General features: G+C 40.8%; 1 long non-coding RNA gene across 1 annotated transcript in view; it reads right to left on the bottom strand.

The window, feature by feature from the left end:
• Window positions 1-16371, bottom strand: part of LOC126215291 (uncharacterized) — a 34534-nt gene extending 18163 nt beyond the window's left edge. Inside the window, exons 1-2 of the long non-coding RNA XR_007542116.1 lie at window positions 16268-16371; window positions 15501-15643 (exon numbers count right to left, since the gene is read on the bottom strand). This is a non-coding gene — a long non-coding RNA (uncharacterized LOC126215291). The remainder of the gene's footprint in view (window positions 1-15500; window positions 15644-16267) is intronic.
• Window positions 16372-19673: the final 3302 nt, after the last annotated feature.

Below are 19673 nucleotides of genomic sequence, written 5' to 3'. Positions count from 1 at the left end.
CTAGCACAGTAAATAGCATATTGCATTTCCAACTGATGCATTTGCAACTATATATGAAGCATGGTCTAGGTTATACTTGGGCAAAAAGTATATAACACTACTGTGGTTATTGAGTAGCGCGGGTAGGATGTCTGGCAAATGTTGGCAAGGTGTACTACATCCAGATCTGTGTTGTGCTCATGAGAGAGGAGAGGGGGAAATGGTAGGTGAATCCACTTGCTGGAGGTTGGACTCGCGCTGCTCTGTAGCTTGATAAGGACATGTACGAGGAAGTGGAAGAGATGATTGTGTTTTGGGACCGTTCTGTAATGGGTCACACTTGTGAGGTCTCCTTGCCAGGGTAACAGTGAAGACCTCAAAAGTAGTGACGAAGAAGATGAAGAGATTGCAGAAGAGGCAACTCTGTAAGCTAATGTCCATGTTGTAGGGGGTGGGCAGCTGGTGATGTGGGTAGGCTAGTACCAGGCAGCAGCAGACACCATACTGATATGATTCACCAAGTACACGACACTTTAAATCAACCGAGATCAAAGGTGCAAGGGTGAAACCAATCACAGTCTGGTTCTTCAGCCATGACACTGTGATGTGGTAAGGAAATTGAAAGATCACTATGTTTTTATATTTCCAGAGAATAATGATGGCATTTCCTAGAGTAAAAAATTCTGGAGGTAAATGTGGCCCCCTCACAATTTGGATCTCCAGGTTGGCAGTATTTCAGGTGGTATCAAAAGAGATGACGATTTTAATAAGAACACTTCAAACAGCAGAGGAACTGGAAAATCTGAAGAAAGAAATGGAGAAATGTGATGTGAACATAATGTGTTTAAGTGAAGTGAGGTGGCTAAATAGTTGTGAAATACTGTCAGGTAAGTACGTGATGTTTTGTTCAGGTGGAAAAAGCTTTTAATACGGTGTAGCAATAGTGATAGTGATTCAAATAGTGCTAAGTGTGATTAAAGTGGTGTGCCATAGTGATCATTTACCATATGTGAAAACAAGTGCAGAACCAGTGGACATTCTGATAGTTCAAGTGTAGTTTGTTTTATTTTAGGGCGCAAAAACAACTAGAGTCATACGTGCACCCATCAGAACTGTAGAACGCGAAGACAAAAAGAGGAGTTAAAAACGACTACACGTTAACCCCAATCAATGGAAGAGAAGACAGCTAAAAAATGGAGAAAGTTCTATAACACACACCATAGAGAAACATGAATTAAAAATTAAATGACCTTCACCATACTGCTATGACGGATAAAAAGTAAAATGTGGTCAACAGCCGTCAACGGTTGATAACTCACATGGCAAAAACAAACAAGAACGTAAGTGGTTAAAAAAAGGGCATTCCATCAGGAAATGGCGGACCGTCAAAGGTTGAGTGCAAATGAGCACAAAATGGTGGAGGAGCGGCACTTAACTAATGGTGATGGCTACAAAAGGCACTGCCTGATAAGCAACCTACTAAAATGATCTCCTCACAGTGAGAAGGCCGAGAGGTGGTCATCCAAGCCACTGGGTGAGGCTTAATAACCCGGAGCTTGCTCCCATGAAGGGAGGACCAGTGGTGACACCAAAGTGACACCATCTGCTAACAGACGGCAACACAGAGATCATTGGAGGGAATGTAAGAACTAGCAGGCTGAGGTACAAGGACTACAGCCTTGGTAGCATGCTCAGCAGCCTTGTTTCCTGGCAGACCAATGTGACCAGGAACCCACATAAACATCACAACGGCTCCATCAAGAGTGAGCAAGTGACAGCTTTCCTGGACCCATTGCATTAAGGGATGTACTGTGTACAGCACACAGAGGCATTGAAGGGCACTGAGAGAGGCAGAACAGATTACGCCATTGAAGAGTGTGTCGCTGAATGTACTGCAAGGCATGATACAGGGGAAAGAGCTCTGCTGCAAATACTGGTAAGTATTCCAGAAGCTGATACCAACCCCATCTGTGAAAATGATGAAGGCACTACCAACACCACAGTCAGTCAGAGAGCCATCGGTTTACATAAAGGTACTATCATGAAATTCTGTGCAAAGGTCATGAAACTGAAGGTGATAGAGAGAGGATGGAGTAGTGTCCTTAGGAAGCTAATGAAGGCAAGGTGAACTCGGGCTGCTGCACGAAGCCAAGGAGGTGAAGGGTTTACAATCACCGTGAAATTTTGCAGGTAGCGTGAAGTTAAATTGCCAGAGCAAGAACCAAAAGTTAACTCCAGGAGGTAACAGAGAAGAGGGATGCGCCCCATACTGGCAATCAAAGGAGTCATAGGATGGGTTATGTACCCTCCATGTGGCTTAATGAGATGCATCACGTGGTACACTTGTCTCTCCCGTGATGACAACTGAATCCTCAACAATGCGATTTGCGCATTCATTTTTGTCACATCTGCTTGCAAGTCTTAGCCCAACTTGATGCACCATTTGTGTTGCTACTGATCGTATCTCAGTAATTTTATGATAAACAGCACTGAAGGTTGTCTTCTATCTGGAAACATTTTCATACAGCCTTGTGTACATTACCATTCACTTGGCCTCGCATAAAATCATATTTACCTGCTCACAAAATGGATATCCTGTTGGTTGACCAGAACATTTATCACATAGTTCACTAGTACCATGTAAGTGAAAGAATCAGTGGAGACTAATATAAAAAGTACACAAATGACTTACTTATTTCTGTGTTCTGTGAATCATAATTGCAATCTTTCACTGTGATATGGAATGAACCAGTTTCATAATTCTAGCACTAAAAGTGGAAAGTATGGCAGTATACAAGCTGTCCAAATCATCTGTTAAAATTGTTACATCATTAAGTAGGTGGTCAACAATTTTTCATGGCTGGATACCACAATCCTTTCTGTACAACACAAAGGCTGAGAAACAGATAACTAAAATCAGTTCTGTTTTGAACTTCTGTTGACTTCCCTGTGGCAGACAAACAGCATGCATACCTGTTGAGGAGAAAGTCACAACAGTAGGACAGCAGTAATTCGGCAGCTTCTGCATACAGACTCTCAACCAGGCTAGTCTAAAAGGTGCCAGTGGCCAAACAGATGTCACGATGGTGGACGGTATTGAGATGGCTCAAGAGGGATGGATGTGCAACTACATAAACGAAACACCCATAGTCTAGTTTTGAACAGACAAGGGACTGGTACTAATGGAAGAACGTGGTTCGATCTGTTCCTCAGGAAGTACCATTGAGGGGCCACATACAGTGGGCTGCCGATCAAGCATGAGCCCCTGGAATTCAATGAACAGAAGAGCAAAAGACCCAAGATATAAAGATGGTGGAAGAAACCAACTGCGCAGCTAGGAATTCATACAAACAGTATTGTCAGTGGAAAAGTGAAAGTCACTGTCGATGCTCCATGTGTAAAGATGATCGAGATATTGCTGAAGACGTCACTCAATGAGACAGGTCCATGGAGAACTGCAATAGATAGCAATTTTGTCAATGAACAGGGAGCCAGAGGTGCCTGGTGGGAGACAGGCCATTATAGGGCTAATGGCAATAGCACAGAGAACGACATTCAGGACGGAACCCTGAGGCACACCATTTTCCTGGATAAAGGTGTCTGACAAGGCACAACAGACACATACCTTGAAAACTCAGTCTTTTAAAAATTCCTGAAGAAAACAGGGCAGGCAGCCGTGGAAGCCCCACGTGTAAAGAGTATGGAGGGTACCAGTCCTCCAGCAGGTGTCTTAGGCTTTTTCCAGATCGAAAAACATGGCTACAGTCTGGGATTCCCGCAGAAAACCATTAATGGCATGGGTGAACAAAGTGACAAAATGGTCAACTGCAGAACGGTACGCTCGAAATCCACACCATGCAGTGGTTAGTAACTTGCAAGACTCGAGCCACCATAGCAGCCAGGCATGAATCATTTGTTCCATTACCTTCCAAACACAACTGGTGAGAGAGATGGGATGGTAGCTAGCAGGAAGGTATTTGTCCTTACTGGGTTTAGGTATGGGTATGGGTATGACAGGTGTCCTCTGCTCAGATGTGGTTGTACATATGAAACAGAAAGTGCTTGCTCAAAGAGAAAGTTGGTGCAACATCTGAATGTGAACACTATCTGGTCCTGGGGCAGAGGATTGGGATGAAAAGAGCATGATCAAGCTCCCTCAATAGTAAAGGCGCCATTCTAGCATTCATGATTCTGATAAGAGAAGGGTATTGTCTGAATATTCTCCGCTCATTTCTGATGGAGGAAACCTGGGTGTTAGAGGGAGGAGCTCGAAATCTCCACAAAATGGTCATCCAAGGAGTTTGAGATAGCAATAGAATCCACAACGACATCGTCTGCTACTGTTGGGTCAGAAATTGGGGAATGGATTTGGTCCCAGAGAGCTGTTGGACGTTGGCCCACAGAACAGAAGAGGGAGTGGAACTGTTAAAAGAACTAGTGAATGAAATCCAGCTAGCTATTTTGCTATCCTGAAGAATACAATGGTGTGCAGACTACTGTTTACAATGAATTCAGTTGGCCATTCTAGGATGATGTTTAAAAATATGGAGAGCACGTCTAACATGGAAGATGTGGAAGATGGTTGCTCGAGTAAGTGTCTGAGAGAATGGACCACTCTAAACGATGGGTAAGCTGGGCAGTGCACAAGATGATGATGATGATGTTTGATTTGTGGGGCACTCAACTATGCGGTTATCAGCACCCGTACAAATTGCCCAAACTTTGCTCAGTCCAATCTTGCCACTTTCATGAATCATGACGAATTGATGAGGACAACACAAAAACCCAGTCATCTCTAGGCAGGTGAAAAATCCCAGACCCTGCCGGGACTCAAACCCGGGACCCCATGTTATGGAAGCGAGAAGACCATGAAGGATACATCCAAATGGCAATAGGTGTGTGTGAAGTTTCAAAGGAATGTGGGTGCTCCTATGTTAAGACAGAAGAGGTTAAGTTGATTGAGGTCAGCCAAGAGGTCACCTCTCGGACAGGTTCTGGGAGAACTCCAAAGGGTATTGTGTGCATTAAAGTCACCGAGCAGCAGCAGAAAGGGATGAGGTAGCTGCCAATAAGCTGAAGGAAGTCTGCCCTGGTGACATCCAATGATGGAGGGATGTAAACAGTGAGGAAGAAAAAGGCAAACTTCAACAGCTTGATGCCGGGTATTCACAGAGATGGGTTGACCATAAACGTCGTCCCATATTAGGAGCATGACTTCCCCATGAAAGTGGAGCTCAAAATGGTCCAGGAAGAAATGCAAGAGCTCGAAGTGGCCGCAAGGATGCAATTTTATTTCCTGAAGGCAGAGAACAAGTGGACACTGCAATACTAAGAGCAGCTGTAAACCCTCTTTGTTGGATCAAAGACCATGGAAGTTCCACTGACGGAGAGCAATGACAAGGAAAAAATGAAGGGGTGCCATCTCACCTACCACTGAGTGACAGCCTTCGAAGACTCACTACTGCAGGGCACAGAGGCTGGAGGATCCTGCTCCATGAGGACTACAGAAGTATCGGCTTTCTCCTTCTGTCAGCCTGCCAAATCCAGGGCAGACAAACAGTTCGTAGTGGGCACCAGCGACACGGAGCTCGGCCGGACAAGGGTATCACATGGTGACACTGTTGAAGAGGATTTTTGAGTCTGCAAAGGAGAAGACCATTTGCCTTTGTTCGACTTCTTTGAGCCTTTCTGGTTGGCAGAGGAAGATTCAGATGTTGGTTGGCTGGAGGGATGTAGTAAGTCTTCATGGGAGCATTCCTTCTATTCTTTCAGGCATGCCACTTGTGTAGCTGGTGACTTCACTCTGTGAGGCACTAGCTTGGTGGCATGTTGTACAGCTGGAGGAGGAGAGGGGAAGCTACCATGATGCTGGGCGATTTAACAACCACGGTGCTAAATTTGAGGTCACATGTCTGCATAGTCATGTCCTTCGTGGAGTGAGACGTCGCAAGAACAGTACTGTAGGTGTCAGATGGTAGAACACAGGGTTTCTGACTAGCCAACATCTTGCGAGTGACCAAGTAAGGCACTTTTTCCTTAAGCCGGATCTGCTGGACAGTCCGCTCATCGAGATACAGGGGTCAATTGCAGGAGGAGGCCACATGGTGGACATTGCAGTTGATGCAGTGGGGAGAAGGAGATGGACAATCGCCCTTGTGAACATCCCTACTACAGGTTACACATTTGGCTGGGTGTCGACAGGCTCTCGAATGTGGTTGTAACGACGACACTGGAAGCAGCACATCAGGTTCAGAATATATGGTATGACTGTGAGCTTTGATGGAAGAACCACTCTATCAAATGCGAGAAAGACAGTGTTTGTGACCACTAAAGAGGCCTCTACTTTTTTCATCACCTGATGGACTGCAATGACACCCTGATCAGAGAGGTACATTTGGATTTCTGCCTCCATCAAACCATTGAGCAGCCTAGTGCAAATAGCACCACGTGAAGAATTCAGCATTTGATGGGCCTTGACACAAACAGAATAGCCACGGAGGAGCGTAGCTGCAAGCAGTAGGTTGTGCTTGACAGTTGAATGTAGTTTCCAAAATCAAAGTGTCATTGCATGCACAAGAGAAGGATTTCACAGGGCCAGGAATTGCATCATCACATTTCTGAATAGTAAATGGTGAATGACGGGTGTCTTCAGCACATGAAAATGAAATGAAATGTCGTGTGACGAGGGCCTCCCGTCGGGTAGACCGTTCGCCTGGTGCAAGTCTTTCGATTTGACGCCACTTCAGCGACTTGCGCGTCGATGGGGATGAAATGATGATGATTAGGACGACACAACACCCAGTCCCTGAGCGGAGAAAATCTCCGACCCAGCCGGGAACTGAACCCGGACCCTTTGGATTGACAGTCTGTCGCGCTGACCACTCAGCTACCGGGGGCAGACTTCAGCACATGAAACGATAAGGAACTGTGGTGCAGCTGGGAGGGTCTCTGAATTGTTAGCCTCATTTTTCTTACGTTTCATAGCTGTTGACTGTGAAGATGATTGGCTCATTGCCAGAAAATCCCCCCAGGATTTCCCGCATCTCTGACAGCATGCTCCTTCCAGCTGTGGGCCCCCTTCAGAAGGGTCTACACCCACTTTAGGTGACTGTTTACACTTCAGGTTACACTCCCTGAACACCTGATGGAGGGACCAATAGGCAATTTGGGAAGATTGCAGCTCAGGCAATCAGCCCTCCCTGGGCCTGGCCTGTACCAGAGGGAATGTGCAAACCCTACCTGTCGACCTGGGGTGGGAATAATGCATTATCCAGTCACTTGTTACACATCAGATGCATGGGCCAGCCTTCAGGAGCACACAGAGAGGAAGAAGAAAAAGAGAACCTCACACGCCAAAGTGGAGGAAAAATAGGAGAAGGTGAACGAGGGAAGAAGAAAGCAATGAAAAACAGTGGAGAGTAATCTGATATCGATTTCCAAAAATGCATAATACACTTACAAAAACAGCCCAGGCATGTTCCCCATGGGAGGGGAAAAAGAACAGGATGAAGATAGACATGCAGCATGGAAGGGAAAAGATGCTGCAAAGGCTGGGGCCCCATGGTAGCCAAGCACAAACCCGCCAAAGAGTGGTGATCCTCCTGGGCAGTAGTTCAAGAGTATGTGCCAATATCAGACCATGACAACAAAGGAAGAAAAATGAACTATGAGATAGGAGACATCATCTGCACAGAAGCAGAGGAAGAGTAAACACCATAGTCGTGGTTGCCTGGAAAATTGTGGTTGGGCAAGGTAGTGATGTAAACATCATGGGACAGATGGATTAGGAAGAAGAAATTACACGAGGAGGGATGGTGGTGGAATTCTGTTGGTGAAACAACTTGGTGGTGATGAACACTTGATTCATGAAAAGGAAGAGTAAATTGTACATACGGAAGAGCCCCAGTGATTAATAGATGTCAGATAACTGCATACTTGACAGAGGTTTTTGGAGCAGCATAGAAGATACCAAGACTATGCTACCTGCTGATGTCAGTTAAGATCTTGGCCTTTGGGTTGTAGGTATCAGTACAAGGCTGAAGAGGATAGGACAGTGAGGGAGGAGAAAGCAGGGATGGGACCTGCGAAAGCTACGAGAGAAAAATAAGGCAGTAAGAGAATTCTTGGATCAACAATTTAGTGAAGTGTGAGGTGAAAATGCAAGCATAGAAGTGCAGTGGCGAAATGTTACTCTGGTTTTGTTGAATACATTAAATGTTGGGAGCGAAACAAAGAGAGTAAGGAAATGCTGGATCACCACTGAGATGCTGGAAAAGATGTAGGCAAGGAGGATGTGTAAAAATGATGATGAAGATAAATACAGAAAAGTTAACAATGCATTCAAGAAAGAAACAAGATGAAGGAAAAGTACACAGAATAAATGTGTGATGAATTAAAGCAACTACAAAGAAGAGGAAGGTACAACGTCATATACCAGAAAATGAAGGAACTGGGAGGGAGCGAGAATAAAGGAGTAAGAACTTTCAGAATGGAAGACTGTAGATGATATATAGTTACTGAACAAATACATATGCTGAAAATATGGGAAGAATATGTATATTAAAAAAAAAACTCTGATAAGGAACACTGTCCACAAAACATCAAAATACGGACAGAGAAGGCTACTGGTAAAGATGAAAAAAGGTCCAGCATACTGACAATGGAAGCAGAGAAGGCAACTAAGTACTTAAAGAGGAGGAAAGCTTCAGGAAATGACAGCACACCAGTGGTTTTGCTGAAAGAAAGCGGAAACAGAGGTTTGAAACTGATGACTCAATTCATCAATAAAATTTACAAAACTGGACATGACAATGATTACTCTTGAGATGAAACCAAAAGCCAAGAAATTTAGTGACTACAAAACAATTAGTCTGATCTCACACATGGTGTAGACCATTCCAAGAATACTCGGCAGGCAAATGGAACACAAAACTGAGGAATTAATAGGAGAGGACCAGTTTGGATTTAGGAAATGAAAAGAAATCAGGGACATCATTGGCACACTGAGGATTTTATTAGAGAAAGTTGTGGCTGTTAATGAAAAACATTGTGCTTCTTGTATAGACTGGCAGAAGGCCTTTGACAGAGTCAAATGGAAAAAATTGATGAAGATCTGTAAGGAGATAGGAATGCACTGGAGAGACCAGAGACTAAGTCTCAACTAGTACGTGAGGCAAAGAATAAAGCTGCAACTGACCTACGGAGAAACTAACAGTATGGAAAGTATGGAAATAGGAAGAAGAGTAAGACAAGGATGTTGTCAATCACAGAGTCTCTTCAACCTGCAAGGAGAATGGCTGGTGAGAGGAAAGCTTTGAAAAGATGTGGAAACTTCAGGATAGGACAACTACTCATCAACACCAAGTACACAGATGATCTGGCAGCGCTCACCAAAAATCAAAAACCAATTGGTTGATACTGGAACAAAATATGGAATGGAAATCAACACTGAGCAATCAGAAGTGATGGGGATTACAAACCGGGAAAAACCTTTGAGGAAAACTGTCGAAAATTGAGAACGTGATGCAGCTGGAGTGCTTGGGAAGCTCACTGACAAAGGATGCACACTGCATAAATGAAATTTGGAGCATTGCACTGTTCGAAGCAGAGATGTGGACCATGAGAGGAATTGAAAAAAAAAAAAATACCTGGAAAATTTTGAAGTGTAGTGCTGGAGAATAATACGGAAGATCAAGAGGGCAGTTCGGTGACAAACGATTATATACTGAGAAGAGTAGTAGAGAAGAAAACTATTCTGTATACAATTATTCAGAGGAAGTTCAACAGGATCCGACACATACTCACACATGAGGAGCTCATATACAATGTCATCGGAGGGAAATCAAACGAAATACAAGATGAGGAAGAAGAAAAATTCAATATCTGGATGATATGAAAGATGAAAGGAGATGCAGCAAACTGAAGGAACAAGCTCAAGACAGGGAACATTGGTGTCAGAAATTCTCCATATATTGACGTCAACATGCCACTAGGCAGAATACTAAATAATAACAATAACAATAATAACAGCACCAATGTAGATTAAAACATGGTTTAGTACAATCAAAGACAACTATTTCTATATGTGCAAGAGAATTCTGCAGTGCATAAGAAAAGTGTGTTGTAGATTTTAGAGGGGTAAGAGCCGACAACCTGTCCTTCGTCCTATTCTTCCCTTGTAGATGCCTGTGGGTCCCAAATTGACAAGCAGTCCTCCAGTACTGCTTGAATGAATGTTTTCTAAGCTAATATCAGAAAATGGAAAATCCGGGATGGAATGTAATAATATTATGAAAATGGAAGTTGCTACTCACCATATAGCGGAGATTCTGGTCGCAGATAGGCATAACAAAAGGACTGTCACAACATAAGCTTTCGGCCAACAAGGCCTTTGTCGAAAACAGAAGAGACACACGCACGCACACACACACACACACACACACACACACACACACACACACACACACACGCACACAAATACAATTCACACACGCATGACTGCAGCCTCGTGTGTGTGTGTGTGTGTGTGTGTGTGTGTGTGTGTGTGTGTGTGTGTGCGCGCGCGCGCATGTGTGTGCGCACGCACTATTTTCAACAAAGGCCTTGTTGGCCAAAAGCTTATATTGTGACACCGCCTATCTGCGATCAACATCTCTGCTGTTTTCTAAGCTAAGCTACACCCTTTGTGATTTCTCAGGATTCTTTCAACGAATCTGTCTGGCATTTGCCTTTCATATTACTAGTTTTGTGTAGTCATTTAACTGTAAATTACTACATATGCCTATTCCCAGATATTCCTCCTTAAACCTCTCACAATAAATTCCAAGTTGAACTGTGCTTTGGAGTCTTCGTTACACTACAGGTCCTCTTATAAGTGCCTGGTTATCTACTTCAAAAGTCAGAGGAAGATAGCAGCACAACACCTCCCGTAAGATACTGTTCCTGGTAAAGCACCATGATGTTCAGACCGGTGTCTGGAGTTGAGGCCAGCATATCTTTATTAAACATTATATCAGACAGGAAAAAAAAGGATGTTTCTTCGATGAGTACATCATTATTTCTTACTGACAGTAAATACTTCACTTATTCCAATTGTGTAAGTTAGAAAAGAAATTAAGTCCATATTCACATAACCTAGTACTGGGGCTCTCACCTAACTTGTGACATTATTGTTCATATTTCTTAAAAAAAAAGTTTTGTAAATATTTTATGGAAACTGTTAAAGCAGAAGTAGAGACATCTTGTTTGAAGTGAAATCGATACTGAAACTCTTTGATAAGATTAAAGCGAATTTACATATTAAGAAAAAGTGTGTAATATTTACTTTTAAATATTGTAAAGATATTTATTTGTTATAATTATTAAATGTAAACAGGTGCTATAATGTAATTATATATATGCAATAGCTACGGGCACTCACTTAGGGCTGTATGAGATACGTGTAGCATAAAAGATGGAGTATTTCCGTCAGGAACGGAAAGCTGTGTAAGCGTAGGAAAAGGTGGGAGCCGAAACTTTTTGCGTGCTTTGGCGGGCGCAAACGAAGTCAGTCGGTGGCCAGTGATCTTAGAGGCAGCACGTACAGCGCCAGCATAGTGTGGAGTGCACCATATTGTTGCATCTTGCCTCAGTTGGAAACTGCAGTTTATCACGGCCTGGTATGGGGAGAAAAACGGGCAATTGATTATAAGATGGATCATCGCTCTGAAGAGGAAATAAGTCCGACATGAGTAACTGCTCTTGGCTGTTCTGATGTTAATGCAGTGGTGAATGAGCATAACCAATAGTTTAAGCTGCTGAATAACACCAGTGATTGTTCCCTTTTGAGAAACACGTCCAACACAGAATTACTAAACAAAAATGTTGATAGTGCTGTGTATATGGATGGAGGCTGAACAAATAGTAATAGGTTCCACCAAGGACAACATGAGAAGGGCCTATGGATATAGGAGGGATTAGCAGGAGTGAACATCGGCCTTAGGTGATAGGCAATTACAGGTAAAAGCCAAGAATGCTGCTAACAGCTGTTAGGTTCAAAGCAAAACTCTGAACAGAATAAACACGCTAATAACTTAGAATGAGACAAGAGATATTGATTCAGTAAGCCTAAGGGTTATACGTGCATCCAAGATGTGCAATCCTATATACAAAGGCACCAACTGCAATGTCATGCATAACTAGACTCTACACTATAAATAACAAACACGACAGTCTTACGAGATAATGGCATTATACAATGGTCATTATCACAAGTTGAGGGTTCACATTAAGTGAGTGTGTCATACCAGAAAATACTCTACACATACACTTATAGATGAACAGTTATGGGGTAATTTAACATACTGATATTCCTGACAGTATTTGATTGAAGGTGCGATAAATGCACATCCTTATCTATGTAAATCATAGATCTATGTTTCATGGAATAATAATTAGTGTCTGTAGACATGGTATCAAATACTGTTTCATGCAACACATGTAAATTAAGTGCAGAATTATTTGTGTATTGATGGTGGTCCAATTCCATTTACATTTGCGTCTCAAATTCTTTTTCATTCTATTTCAAGTACAATGATGTGTCAAAGCATTGCAAAAAGTGCATTATATGGTGAGGAGCTACTTGAGATTCTGTTGGCTAAAGCTTGGTGACAATGATTGATACAGAGCTGGGTGACGTGCTCCTTGGAGCCACTGGAAAATGCAGGAAAAGGTTATGTTATTGCCACCATACAGAGAAGGCTGGTTTGGTTTTTTCTGATGTGAGAGTGGACATTTGCTAACGACTATAGGAGACTTGTTTTCTTCCTGATAGAGAGAGCAGCCAAGTAACACATTATGAACAGAGACTTGTGAATGTGACTGACTGTTGGAACATGTGACAGTATTTTGTTGTACGGAGACTTTAGTTTATGCATCAGAGCTTGGGTTTAGAAGAACTGGTTTGTACATGCACTTACTAATTTGAGAATACTAAAAGGAGACCATCATCACTCGTGTGTGCTAGTAAAGTTGAAAATGGGATATTATTACTAGATGAACTCACCTTTTTATTTCATTAAGGACCACCATTCAGTAGGAAGTTGTATTTTGCTGAATAAATCAGTTATGCAAATCATAAATCTGAAGTGTAGCCTACATTATTACTGTGACTCCAAGATTTTAACAGAGTCATACATTAGCCCAGGAAAGTTAAGTCCAGGTCTGGCACAAATTTTCAACTTTCACCACTGCAATGCCCCGTTTCACTTGGAGACATGATTTCCCACGTACTCCTTTCCTTTCTTTATTTTTTTATCTGTTTACAAATACAGCTGTTGCCAGAGAAGTAAAATGAAACCATTAGCTCACATAATTACTTTACAATCTTAGTATTATTATGTAATGATCCACTGTAAAACTAACACTAGCCATATCCTATTGATTGTAATGTGCTGGTGGCAATTTGTTACTAAAGTATTTAAATTTCATGATGTATTCTTGTATTGGATTGCAGATATAAATAGGTAAACTGTTCCACTTCTTTATTCCTCTACCAAATTACGAGTATTTACCTAACTGTTGTTCAATAATCTCACACTTATTTTGTACTGATGGTCCCTCCCTTTATATGCTCTGTTGGTAATCATTTTATGTTCGATGTTTTCCCAGCCATTCTCCCAGATGTACACTGGGTAAATTCCCCAAGCCTAGCTCTTATCCTTCTTCATGTGGGACTTGCTCATTCAATTTTTTAAACAATTATACCTACATATACTTATGCACTGAACAACACGTCTTGTATAAAGTTCCTTGAGGTCCAATTGGTTAAGAAGTTAAAATGCAGTCCTACTGTAGATAAACTAAACAAGAAGCTCAGTTCAGTGTGTTACGTGTTTGATAGCATCTCTCACTGCACTGATCTAAAAACAAGTGTGTTAGCTTTTTTTTTTTTGCATATTTTCACTTGCTGTTGCTGTATGGAATTATTTTCTATGATTGTGCACTTCAAGTAAATAAAGTATTTATTCGGTGAAAATGAGCAAGAAGAGTAGTGTCTAAGTAGACAATGTAGTGGTACATGTTGCTATTGAAGGTAGCAACATGTCTCACTTCCTTTCTATTGTGCCAATGGAAGATGGTTATGCAGAAATCCTGATTTATGGTAGTAGTGGTAGAGGAAAGACCACATACTGTGGATGAATCTTATTTATACGCAGGTACATAACGCAAATGTGAGCACAATAAAGCCACAAGGTGCAGTGGAAGGCAAGTGTTTTAGTGGTGGGGAAGGAGCCGTTTACACTACGATGTCACGACTTGGGAGTGCCATGGAGGCCAAAGAAGAAGAAGTCAGGATGACAATCGCTGTCATTCCAAAATGAAAAACAAAAGAAGACTATAGGGAATTAATTAATTACTTACTTCGTGGATTTGTGATACTAACAATATGTCTGTTAACAAGTTTGTTTAGTAAGTGCTTAAATGTGAATATTTAATTGATATGTAAAAAGTGTTATGTGGCTGTTAAATGCAGAAAGATTTTGAAAAGAAGTTTTTATGAGATTTTGTAGCCAGTAGGTGGCAAACTTAATTTTCCATTACTACAGCATTTTCCTTCAGGCGGTGAAGAAGTTCAATATAGCTACAAGTGCCAACGCATAGCAGGAATACAGCTTCATGGAGTGACATGAGTGCAGCAAGAAAAGACTTAATGTAGAGGTAATTATGAACATACAACTGGCAGGTTACATTCATGGAAATAGTACCTTGGGTAAGTACTCTCCAGAAGCGAATACCAGCGGTAACATTCCAACAAGACTACATCTTAAAGAATGGTTTTTGCCACTGATAACCAAAAAAGTTTCAGCTAGACAGCACTGGGCCTGGTGGTTTAATGGCAAGGCTTAGGCCCAGAATTTGAAAGGTCATGGTATTAAAACATGATCAGGACATGGAACATTTCGGTCTGTCTTTAACACTGAAAGACTTACATCAGATCACAGAGTTACGAGGAATTATTATTATTATTATTATTATTATTAGCTGACCTGTGAGTTACACAATCACAATACAATTAAAAAACAATTCTTTTCAGTAGACTTTGCCTTCTTGTTTAACTGCAAATAGTTACGTACTCTGGTGGCAAGAGATTCAACACATTTCTTTACAACATAAAGAAAGAAACTTGGAGTGTCTGCCAATTCAAAAGAAAATTAAAAACATATCCCATTCCCCAACTTTCTACTAATTAATAAAAGAATACATTGTCAAATATAGGCTGTACTGTGCTTCATTAAAATAGTGCTGTTAGCTAATTTTGGCCATAATCCATAATCAACCACTGCCAACTCTTCCTGCACTGTTGCCAAATCAGCATCTAGTTCCAAGATAAGCCGCTGTTTATCAAATACTGTGTGCAAAAGTGACTATCACTGCATTTACAGAAGTGACACTCTTACACGAATACTGAACATAAAATGGAATTACAAGCTAAGAAAAACGAAAAAGAAACAATTTACGTACACAGACATTTGCATACTTACAGATATAGTATGACAAGGATGGAACAAGTGGCTGTGGCTGTGGCCATATAGTAGGAACCATCCGAAATTTCCTGAATTAATTTTGAGAGACGATCGAAAACTAGAATCAGGATGGCTGTATGAAGACTGGAGCTTCCATCCTCCTACAACAGTTCGTACATTTGTTCATAATAACACTGATGGTATTTGGTTGGCATGCTATGATCATGAAAGATAACACGTAAGGGAATTTTATGCAAAACTGTTTGACAATAAGAATTATTTTACGGCAAATCAGCTACACAATTTAGGATTAGTTTTTACGCGTAAACATTATTCACACCATAATGAAACATATTTTACGAGAGAATATGAAAATTGTTAATTTAGATTTTAAGATCGTTTATTGTCACAGAAACAGTGGTTAAGTTAGTTCACAGCTACTGCACAATCGAGATAAAACAAAGTAATTTGATGATATTCAACTATTAGTTTTGTGAATACTGACGTTACAGGAAACTTGTAGTTGCAATTACACAAAATTATTAGTATTTTCGTAAAACTACATGCTCAAACTTATCTATAGCTCTGGGATACAACATCGATGCGGCGTATTTTCTCACTAACAAGTATTATCTACTAAATACAGATAAACGTAATACATTACAATAGCTGTTAACGCACTAAACTTCTGTAACTACGAAACATTAAATAGTTGCGTCTAAGATATAATCACAGCTAACCAGGAAAGCAATTCAATAATTAGAATCTTGGGCTACATTACAAACCTATATTTCGCCGCAAGTTCCATTCAAAAAACACTGTCGAATCTGTTGAGCTGAAAATTCAAGGCAACTACGAATAACCTCAGTGTAGAACGTCGAATAATTTCAATTCCAGCGCTCCGAATATGTCCTTCGTTCCTCGTCTCTCATTGGCTACCTACAACTGTCTTCCCATTGGCTAAGGGAGCTGACACATTGCCAACATATATGCTTGGAAAAAAGGAGTGGTTGACACGATCCTGATATGAACTGAAAAACTGGCATGTTGGGTATTATTTCTGCCCGTCAACTTTTGTGCTGTTGAACGGCCTAGCTATGCACCAATTTGTCTACCGACCTATCACGCACACTGTTTCGCCCAACAAATTATGCCGTATATTGCGTTGTCGTGGTAACCGTCCCACAAAAGTTCATCTGCTGTCACTGCGAGTGGAATATTTTTGTGATGAAATAAGGCTAAAGGAGGTCAAATGTTCCAGATTCTGCGGGACCGTCCACAATGGAACCTCTAATCCCGCATCGGAACAATTAACAAAAAAGGCCCGCAAAACGCCTAACATGTCCCACATTTTTGTAATTTTCACATTCCATCATTCACATCTTATTTGCTTACTTCGTAGGAAGTATCGATCGTCTTGTCAATACAGACTCACTGACTATATGCAATACAGAGCAAATAGCATTCGTTGTCAAGTGCAAACGAAAGAGAAAGAAATACACCATAAAAACTTTTTAGCCAGTACAGCTCCCGCGAAAAGTTGCGGATTAGTCTGTTACGTGTGGGATGTTCAGGTGAAATCATCTTGCTTTGCTTGGAGCGGGAATATGAGAGGGAAAATGCTGACAGTGCCAGCAACCTACGGTTGCGCGTGCTAGTCATTGGGTAGCGAATAATAAATTTCACACATATGTAACATGCATTCTTGAAAGCGAATTATGAAACCACTCTTGGAATGCGGTACTTATTTGTAGAAAAGAAAATGAAATAGAATTAAGGGTTTTGTAGTGAATTCGTGAGGCTAATAAATATGGAAACCAAATAAAGTTTATGCTAACAGATTGACTTGTAACGTAGCCTAAAGTTTACATTTGCACGATATTCTAACGCATTTTGCGTTATTAACGGAACCTATATTACGTAATGGGCTATTCTTTGGCATTTATTTTAATGCAAAGTCTATTACGTAACTTGTACCTCATACTCTAGCCCTAGTGATGTTTTAAACTGAGAGTTTACAAGTAGTGGAGTGGAAGAATTTCATTGTAACTGCTTTGTGTCTATAAAGGAAATTCTCCCTAAAGTAGCTGTTTTTTTTATTTATTTATTTTTTTTTTTTTTAAGGAATGATATACAGTTAATTAACTGGTATAGTTTACAGAAGCTGCCTGCAGTGGCTTTTGCTGTCATCTAATGAATAATTTGACCTGTTGCACATTCCTGAAGGCTCTCCTTCATGTTGACATTTATTATGAGTGAATCAATGAATTAACTTGTATCTCATCTACGAGATTTAGTTTGCAAAGAAATAAACTTTTATGTATTATCATTCTGGTAGATATTGTATTGTGGCATATTGGACTCCATGAGAGCAAAATGGAAGATTGAGAAGTCAGTGTGGTATGTGAACAAGAGACCCACTGACCGTTTGCAGTGTCCCTTAATGCTGTGATGCCATCAGTGAGAAAATACTCATACATACAGTGTAAAATAGAAACCTCAAACTTTCTGCAGATGGTGCAGTTATCCATAATGAAGTACTGTCTGAAAGAAGCTGCATAAATATTCATTTGGATCTTAATAACATTTCAAAATGGTGTAAGAGTTGGCAACATGCTTTTAATGTCCAGAAATGTAAAATTGTGCACTTCACGAAATGAAGAAATATAGTCACCTGTGACTATAATTTCAGTGAGTGATTGTTGGAATTGACCAACTCACACAAATACCCGAGTGTAGGCTCAGTCATGGGTAAAGCACGTGATAGATTTCAGTTTATTGGTGGAATACTGGGGGAGTGCAATAAATCTATTAAGGAGATTCCTTACCAACCACTTATGCAACCAGTTCTAGAATACTGCTCAAGTTTCTGGGAGCCATACCAAATAGCATTAACAGGGAATATTGAACGTATCCAGAGAAGGGCAGCACAAATGGTCACAGGTTTGTCTGATCCATGGAAGCATCACAGAAATACTGAAGGAACTGAACTGGAACTCTCTTGAAGATAGACGTAAACTATCCCAAGAAAGTCTACTAATAATGTTTCAAGAACCATCTTTAAATGATGACTTTCAGAATATACTGCAATCCTCTATGTATCGCTCACGTAGGGATGGTGAGGACAAGATTAGAATAATTATTGCATTCAAACAATCATTCTTCCCGTGCTCAATACATGAATGGAATGGGAAGAAACCCTAATAACTGGGACGTATGCTCTGCAGTGCACTTCATGTGGTTTGCAGAGTATGGATGTAGATGTGTTTGGAGGGAGTGGCTTGAAATAAGGAAGAATAAGCTCCTGTCTCCGGTCAGTTAAACTGACTGCTCAGTATTTATGTACCTCTTTCCAGTCACTCAAGTGAGTTCGTGCCAAACTAATGTTTATTAAATCTCAAAAATTACAATATTTGATTTCTCCAATCAGTTGTAATAACCACTGCATGGCCCATCTCTGTAAACAGTGACTGAGTTAAGATAAGTAACCGGGCAGTAAGCCTATACCATCAGTCACAGTAGAAATTCACTGAAGGTCTGACGAGACCAAACACCATCAACTGGCATACCTATTGGATTAACGGAAACCTTCGGTACTGCTTCACCAACTCACAATCAGTCTTTCACCTTTCAACCTAATCTAGGCATCAAGCCTACATATCAGTATTTCACAAGTAAGACTGTATATTCACATTCATTGGTATCACCAACTTACAACCAAATCGTCACCTTTGAACCTAAACTGTAAGTCTGGCTATGGTACAGGTCAGTCATTGCTTTGTTTCTGGAGTTTCTGAGGTACTGCCTTCTGTCTGGGATCTGTGCAGCCATGCTTATCCCTACAACTGACACCGTATATAGTACAAGTTGAAGACTGGTGAGTAGGCCTATTGCTAAGGCTTTTGTTATGCCCCAGAATGAAGACATTCTCAGTCTTTGTCATGAAGAATCTATTGGGGATCAGAGAAAAAACACAAACTATACTTTATTATTGTCATTTGCAAAAGGAATCTAGATAACTATTAAAATCCGAAATATCAATATTGAATACCGTATGTTCAAATACAGAAAATTTTTAACTTCGATGGAAGTATTTTTATTTATGGAATGTAATTACTTTATTCACAAACTGTAACAAAAATTATTACAGGTATATTGAGAAGAATTATTGTACAAAATTCAGTAAGTTGA

The sequence above is a fragment of the Schistocerca nitens genome, chromosome 12, assembly GCF_023898315.1.
Source record: "Schistocerca nitens isolate TAMUIC-IGC-003100 chromosome 12, iqSchNite1.1, whole genome shotgun sequence".
Taxonomy (NCBI): Eukaryota; Metazoa; Arthropoda; class Insecta; order Orthoptera; family Acrididae; genus Schistocerca; species Schistocerca nitens.
Note: the sequence above shows the minus strand (reverse complement) of the source record. Positions and strands in the feature narration are given on the sequence as shown.